Source organism: Lytechinus variegatus, chromosome 9 (genome assembly GCF_018143015.1).
Source record: "Lytechinus variegatus isolate NC3 chromosome 9, Lvar_3.0, whole genome shotgun sequence".
Classification (NCBI taxonomy): Eukaryota; Metazoa; Echinodermata; class Echinoidea; order Temnopleuroida; family Toxopneustidae; genus Lytechinus; species Lytechinus variegatus.
This window is the reverse complement of record NC_054748.1, coordinates 9773191-9781423: the sequence shown is the minus strand read 5'-3', so window position 1 is coordinate 9781423 and position 8233 is coordinate 9773191.

Below are 8233 nucleotides of genomic sequence, written 5' to 3'. Positions count from 1 at the left end.
GAGTAATTTGTTTATTATAGACCATGTACCCTTGATATTGTTTTTATTTTTTGACAATTTATCACAGAAATACTTTTTTTTTAGCATGACGCAATATATCATTAGTCATATTTTTATGTTTTTTGTACTTTGTTTCATTAAAAAATGATCGATTGTTAAGGAATTTTTTATATAATGCATTTTTCTGTTTGATATGTTTTAATAATGCAGGAGTAATCCATGGTTTACGTATCAAAGTATTTTTATTCTTTTTCAAATTCATGGGAAGATGTTTATTATACAAACTACAAAAGTTACTTAAGAATATGTCATATGCACCATTAACTTCATTGCAATTATATAACGATGACCAATCAATATTATATAGTTCTCTTTGTAAGTTTTTCACACCATCATCAGTAATTTTACGTTTAAAGGTATTAGCCCTCTGTTGATTCTTTGATAGCAAATCAGTTTCATTTAATATAAAAAATACAGGTAAATGGTCGGATATGTCTATAGAGAAAATACCACTTTCCAAATTTATTGCAAAGGCATTTAAGAAAATATTATCAATGAGAGATGCTGTATTTAAAGTGATGCGGGTGGGTTGATTAATGACAGGATGTAGACCGAAAGAAGAATTTATATTTAAAAAGGACATTGTGTTTTCGTCACTTTCTTTCAGCATATCAATATTAAAATCACCTGTCATAATTATTTCTCTTTTATCATTACCAAGTTTGTTAAGAGCCTGAGAATAAAAATCAATGAATGATGCGACATCAGTACTGGGCTTTCTATAAAAAAACTCCTATTGTCAGATTGTCCTTTTCATGTCTAAATAAATCAATAAATAAATATTCACATATTGTTTCTGCATCTGCAGACAGAGAAATATCAATTCTTACAAAAAAAATTATATCGTTTTTAATGAAAAAACAAACACCGCCACCTCTGCCTGTTACTCTATCGAAGTTTACAAACTCATAACCATGTAAGTGAAATGGAATTACAGGTGTGCCGGATATCCATGTTTCTGATAAAGCTATCACTGAAAAACTATTATTTAAAGTAGATAAGAAATCTGAGATACTATCAAAGTTCTTATGAAGACTACGTGCATTAAGATGTATCAGGCTGAAATCATTATTTTGAAAATGTGCATTGAACTCTGACGGTGTATAATAATTAGAAGTATATGCATTTGATAAACAGTTTACATTAAGTTCTGGGTCAAGATCAATTAGAGGATTACTCATAAAAGTATAAAAGTGTGTTTACCTTGAAGTTATAAAACACTCCGAAAACTGTACAATACTTAAGAAAAATGTAAAAAAGAGAGATACAGCTTTGCATGATGTACAAATTAAGCTGATGTAAGGATACATCAGAATAACTACTGTATATATAAGTAAAGATAAATAGTGACATTTTGTTTAAATGTCCTTTCATCACAACTAAGTCACACAAGTGTAAAGGTTGACACATTAGAAAAAAGTACAACTACAAAAATATGAAATGAACTGGCTAAATACCAATAAGGAAAAATGTTTAAATCAATTAACAGTCAGATAAGGAATATGAATACAATACAATACAATTGGATCCTTTAGTATCGCCTTCATCAACCCTAGGGCGAATTCTCTTTACGTCATACATAAACGATTTCAATACACATGTAAAATATTGTAAACTGCATCTGTATCCAGACGACACTGTTATTCATTTTTCTGGAAAAAAAATATCAGTGAGATAGAATACTACATAAATATTGATCTACATAACATATAAGATCGGCTGTGCCACAACAAACTAAGCCTTAATGGTAATAAAACGAATTCTATGCTTTTTGGAACTAATATTATGTTATCAAAATGTGCAAATATAAATGTTAAAATATCTTATAAAACTATCAAGCAATCTAACTCTGTTATATATTCAGGCATGTATCTCGATCCAAAATTGAAGTGGGATACTCATATTGAAGAACTGTGTAAGAAAACTAATAGGCTTGTCAAATATTTAGCACGTCTATAACATTTCGTAACTGAAAGTAATCTAAATGCAGAGCTGTTACTTAATTTGAGGCTCTGCATTTCATCTTGCACTTTTGCTCCCTTTAAGCTATTGTAATGATATTTTTGACTTTTTTCTTTTTTTGTTTTTTGTTTATTCTTGGCAATGATTGTTTTTTTTCTTTTTTCTCTTTTTGGTGACCAAACTGATTTTTATGTAAATGTGAACTCATGTATAATCTTATTAGACTTCACTTGTTCTCTGCATAGTTTTCTTAGTCTAATTTGCAAGCATCTATTCAATCAAAGTTTAGAACAAAACCTAATATGTTGATCAAACTTAGCTCCTTTAATTGTCGGGGAATGCAGGATTATACAAAACGAAAGAAAATTTTCCACTACATGAGAAACCTTAACAATGATATTATATTTTTACAAGAAACACATTCTAACAAAGAGGATGAAGTTTTTTGGAAATCCCAATGGGGTGAATCTACATGGTTTACTAGTTTTTCCTCTAATAGTAGAGGTGTGGCCATTCTTATAAGGACATAAACTGTTTGAAGAACTTATTTTAGATTTTGATATTCCTGTGTCTGATAGGAGAAAATACAATTTTTTAATGAAAAATATTCCAATGGAGTGGTTTAATAGAACAGTTTTGACTAATGTACACGTTCATGATATTTTGATTACTAAACTGATTACTGCGAAAAAAGTACCATGTTATGCCTATAAAACCTTGAATGTGCAATATCGTCCAGATAGACGGTACAACTACTGGAATGAATGCCTATCAATCCCTGTACCCACTTTGTGGGAAAAGGTACATAAAGCCAATTTCTTTTGTACTATCGATACTAAACTCCGTTCCTTTTACTTTAAGATTTTTCATAACACTATAGCTCTAAATGCATTTCTGTATAAAATCAAAAGGAAAGATTTACCAAACTGTACATTTTGTGATAATGAAGAGGAATCAATAATTCATCTGTTCTGTGACTGTGATAAGGTTACCCCAATTTGGAATCTTCTATTGACTACGATAAAAAAACATATTTCAGATTTCAATCTCACTAATTTTCAAAAATTGTTTGGTGTATCAACGGATAGATTTGTTACTTACCTTTTACTATTGGCCAAATATTATATTTATATTTGTAAATTCAAGAACACCTTACCAAATGTGGATTGCTTTAAAAGTTTTGTGAAGAAACAAAAGGAAATTGAGCATCACCTAGCCAAGAAAAGAAACAAACTCACTGTACACTTTAAGAAGTGGCGATTTGATATATGATTTTTATTTTAGATACAGTAGTTCCCCCTTTTCCATTCTATTTGTTTTTGTATCTTAAATTGAGACTTGTACAATGCACAGAGTAATATGCTACAATTGATTATACATGTAAATTTATCTCGATGTGTATTCCCTTTAGAGTAACCTGTATCGTCCAATGTTTTATTTTGATTTATGTCACCCTTTTTATTTTTTTTTCCATTTATTTTTTTATTTCATCTTTGTTTTGTGATTTTACTGCTTTTGAACAGTTTCAAATCATTCCAATTACCTGTAAATATTGTGATTATATGTGATTTTGAATACCAATAAAACACATAATTAAAAAAAAAATATTGTATAGTTCAGTTATACTTCCCTTATTTGATTATGCTGATATTGGATGTTGTTAATGATGTTTATAATACAATCTGATCTATTTAATTATGTTCTGGACCCCTAGGCAGAACAGAGTGGTAATAATTACCACTCTAAATGGACAATACAGCCATTCATATGGATTTATTGTGTGACCTGCGAAGCAGAGTGAGACTATAGGCGCCGCTTTTCCGACGGCGGCGGCGGCGTCAACATCAAATCTTAACCTGAGGTTAAGTTTTTGAAATGACATCATAACTTAGAAAGTATATGGTTCTAGTTCATGAAACTTGGCCATAAGGTTAATCAAGTATTACTGAACATCCTATTAAAGTTTCATGTCACATGACCAAGGTCAAAGGTCATTTAGGGTCAATGAACTTAGACCATGTTGGAGGAATCAACATCGAAATTTTAACCTGAGGTTAAGTTTTTGAAATGTCATCATAACTTAGAAAGTATATGGACCTAGTTCATGAAACTTGGACATAAGGTTAATCAAGTATCACTGAACATCCTGCATGAGTTTCACGTCACGTGACCAAGGTCAAAGGTCATTTAGGGTCAATGAACTTTGGCCGAATTGGGGATATCTGTTGAATTCCCATCATAACTTTGAAAGTTTATGGATCTGATTCATGAAACTTGGACATAATAGTAATCAAGCATCACTGAATATTTTGTGCAAGTTTCAGGTCTCATGATTAAGGTCAAAGGTCATTTAGGGTCAATGAACTTTGGCTGAATCGGGGTATCTGTTGAATTACCATCATAACTTTGAAAGTTTATTAGTCTAGTTTATTAAACTTGGACATATGAGTAATCAAATATCACTGAACATCCTGTGCGCGTTTCAGGTCACATGACCAAGGTCAAAGGTCAATGAACTTTGGCCGAATTGGGTGTATCTGTTGAATTACCATCAAAACTTTGAAAGTTTATGGATCTGATTCATGAAACTTGTACATAAGAGTAATCAAGTATCACTGAACATCCTGTTCGAGTTTCAGGTCACATGATCAAGGTCAAAGGTCATGTAAGGTCAATGAACTTTGGCCATGTTGGGGTTTTTTGTTGAATAACCATCATATCTCTGTAAGTTTATTGGTCTCGTTCATAAAAAGTGGACATAAGAGTAACCATGTATCACTGAACATCTTGTGCGAGTTAGAGTAGTATTCAAAGTCAGCACTGCTGCTATATTGAACCGCGTGATGCAGGTGAGACGGCCAGAGGCATTCCACTTGTTTTGTAATTATATCTGATCTATTTTGTTTGTATTTTGCATGTTTTTAAGAACGGAAAATGAATACAATACAATACAATTGGATCCTTTAGTATCGCCTTCATCTCTGGTGGGCAAGACAGAAACGAATTAAACAATATTTTTCTCCTCTTTAGTGAAAATACTCTAAGAACATAGTTTCATAACATTTTAAGAACGTTTGATGGTATTGCTATAATATCATAACAACATTTAACAAATATTTTTAGATCCCATGTACAAATTCATAGGGATGATAGTAAAGCTAAAAGAATGTTAAAATTGTATTATATAAAGACACTAAAATAACGATGTAACAAATACATTTTAACATATTATTGGCAAATATAAAAAAATTTCAACAATTTGTTGTCTTGTTGATCTATTATAAAAACCCATTTTCATTGCGTTTCAATATTTTGTTGATGTTATAATAATATTCTAACAACATTTTTAAAATGTCAATTCTTCATCATATATATATATATAATATATATATATATATATATATATATACACACACACACATACCATTATAATGTAAGTAAGTTATTATTAAGTTTCTGAAAAAAAAATGTAAAAATCATATAAAAACATTGGAAAATGTTTTAATCAACTTTCAGTAATGTTTTCTTTTTAATATTAGGAAAACATTCTTCAAAAACGTTTAGTTAAGATATTATATAAACATAGTATTATAACATTTCAAGAACGCTTGATGTTATTGTCAGAACATTTCTAACAGCGTTTTAGAATGATATTTTCACGTTCTATGTATAACAGTATAAAGATGTTACTAAAAAAAAATTTTCTTTAAAAATTTTAATATTACATCACAAAAACGTTAAAATAAGAATGTTTCTAGTATTTTGGGAAAATATTTGGAAACATTTTAAAAACTTATTTGAAAAATGTTTTGTTAAAATATTATCAGACCATAGTTTCATATAATTTCAAGAACGATTATTATTACTGTCATAATATTGTAACAATGTTTTCAAAATGCTATTAAAGATGTAACTAAAATATCATCGCGTTTCTCTGAAATCTTAGAAAGATATCACAAAAACGTCCAAATTATTATTTTTCTAATACATTTTTGAAACATTTTGAGAAGCCATCAGAAAAATAAAAAAAATTTTAAACATTTTTAAAACATATTTTTCGGACTTTTCGTAACATCAGATTTTATTGCAGTAATATCTTCAGAACGTGTTAAAAATGTTACTTTTTAATCAATTATGTATCATAAGAACGTTAAAAAATACTATTTTGTTTCGTTAAGAATGCTTTTTTATGTCATTTTAACATCAGGTTTGGCCATTTTTTTTTACATTTTTGATGTCTTTAAAAAAAATTGTCAGGCCATGAAAACATTATATGCTTCATATCATAATAACCTTTATTTCAATGCAATATAATACAATTATTCTACGCTTGCAATATGTTTATTGAGATACACGGCTTGATTAATTACAGATGCAGAAACTGAGTTTGCTTTATTGTAGAAACATGTAAAACTGTTTAGTTTTTAAGTCAAATTATTCTTTTTAAATAGAGTCGCGCTTCGCGCTCGCGTTACGTTCATTGAGATACACAGCTTGTTCAATTACAAACACCCCTGACAAAATTAATGCTGAAACTGGGTTTGTTTTAATGTAGAAACATGTAAAAAATATGCAGTTTTTAACTGAAAATATAAAAAAATTAGCTCGCGCTTCGCGCTCGCATTTTGTTTATTGAGATACACAGCTTGCTCAAAACGATGTAGAAACTGACTTTATTTAGTGTTAAAACAGGTAAAATGCTTAGTTTTCAAATGAAAATATCCAGCAAAAAAATCAGCTCGCGCTCCCATCATTCAGTGATACCCTTATTTTAGTTTGGATTGATACTCATCATGTTCATGATTGCAAAAAGTGTTGAAAATTTCAAATTTTCAGGTAGTAAAATAATATATACAAAAATCAGTTCGCGCTCGTGACATTTGCTTAGTTCTATGCCAACATTCTTCATGGTTACGTTGCTTCGAATGTTCTGTTTTTATTTCTAAATCTGAAATTTACTTCAGCTCGCGCTTCGCGATTGTTTACTGTGTTCTTTCTTAAAAATGTGTTTAACCAGTCCAGTTTTCAGGTCCAATATCTAAAAAAATCAGCTCGCGCTTTGCGCTCTTTCTATATATGATTAGTGAGAAATATATAATAGTCATAAGTCACTGCAAACAGATGATAAGCATGTCTTTTTTCAGGAACGTTATTTAAATGTATCAGCTTGCGCTCACATGAATTGCTATGTATATGTGCAGATTATTCATGGAAATTACTTATAATGTCCAGTTTCTGGTCGGAAATCAAAATTTGAACTCGCGCTTCGCGCTCGTATTAGTGTTTGATTGATCGGTCCACCCTCTTCATGGTTACGATCAAGTTTTCAGGTCGGAATATGAATTCTCGTTCAGCTTGCGCTTTGCACAGGCTTTATTGGATTAGTAAGAAATTTATTCTATCAAGGGCTAACTGCAAACAGTTAATTAACATGTCCTTTTTCAGGACAGTTGATTAAATTTCAGCTCGCGCTAACATGAATTGCTTGGTTACACATGCATATTATCCATACAAAAAGTGTTTAATTAATGTCGGAAATCGCGCTTACATCAAACATTATTGGGTTAATATATCCATCCTCTTCATGATTACCATCGAGTTTTTAGGTTGAAACTTGAAATAATTAAGAACTTCGCGCTCGCAATTCTTCATGGATGACTGCGAACAGTTTTTGATAGGTCTTTTGCTGGCCAACAGGGGCGTCGATCCATTTTTCAGATTGGGGGGGCAAAATCATTAATGTTCCAAAGGCGCTGGATCGTACAAGACACCCACATATACACCCTCACACGTACACACACACACACACACATATATATATATTTATATATGACTCATGAGACACAGACACTTATTTCACCAACAAATTAATGCGAGCGCGGAGCGCGACCTGATTTTTTTTTTTTAGTATACTGGCAGGAAAAGCGTGCCTGTTTAAAACTGTTTGTAGTAACTCATGAGGAGGATACATATCTCATTACACAGATAGTACGAGTGCCGAGAGTGAGCTAAAATTTCTTTATATTCTGACCTGAAAGCTTGATATTCTAAGCATTTTTGGTACCAATGATTAAAATTGGTATCTAAAAGAAGAATAGATGCGAGCGCGAAGCGCAAGCTGAAAATTTTGATTTTTTGATCTGAAAAAATGACAGTTTAATGGACGTTTTTTTATAAAGAACAAGATATATATCCAAGAAAAGATGAATGC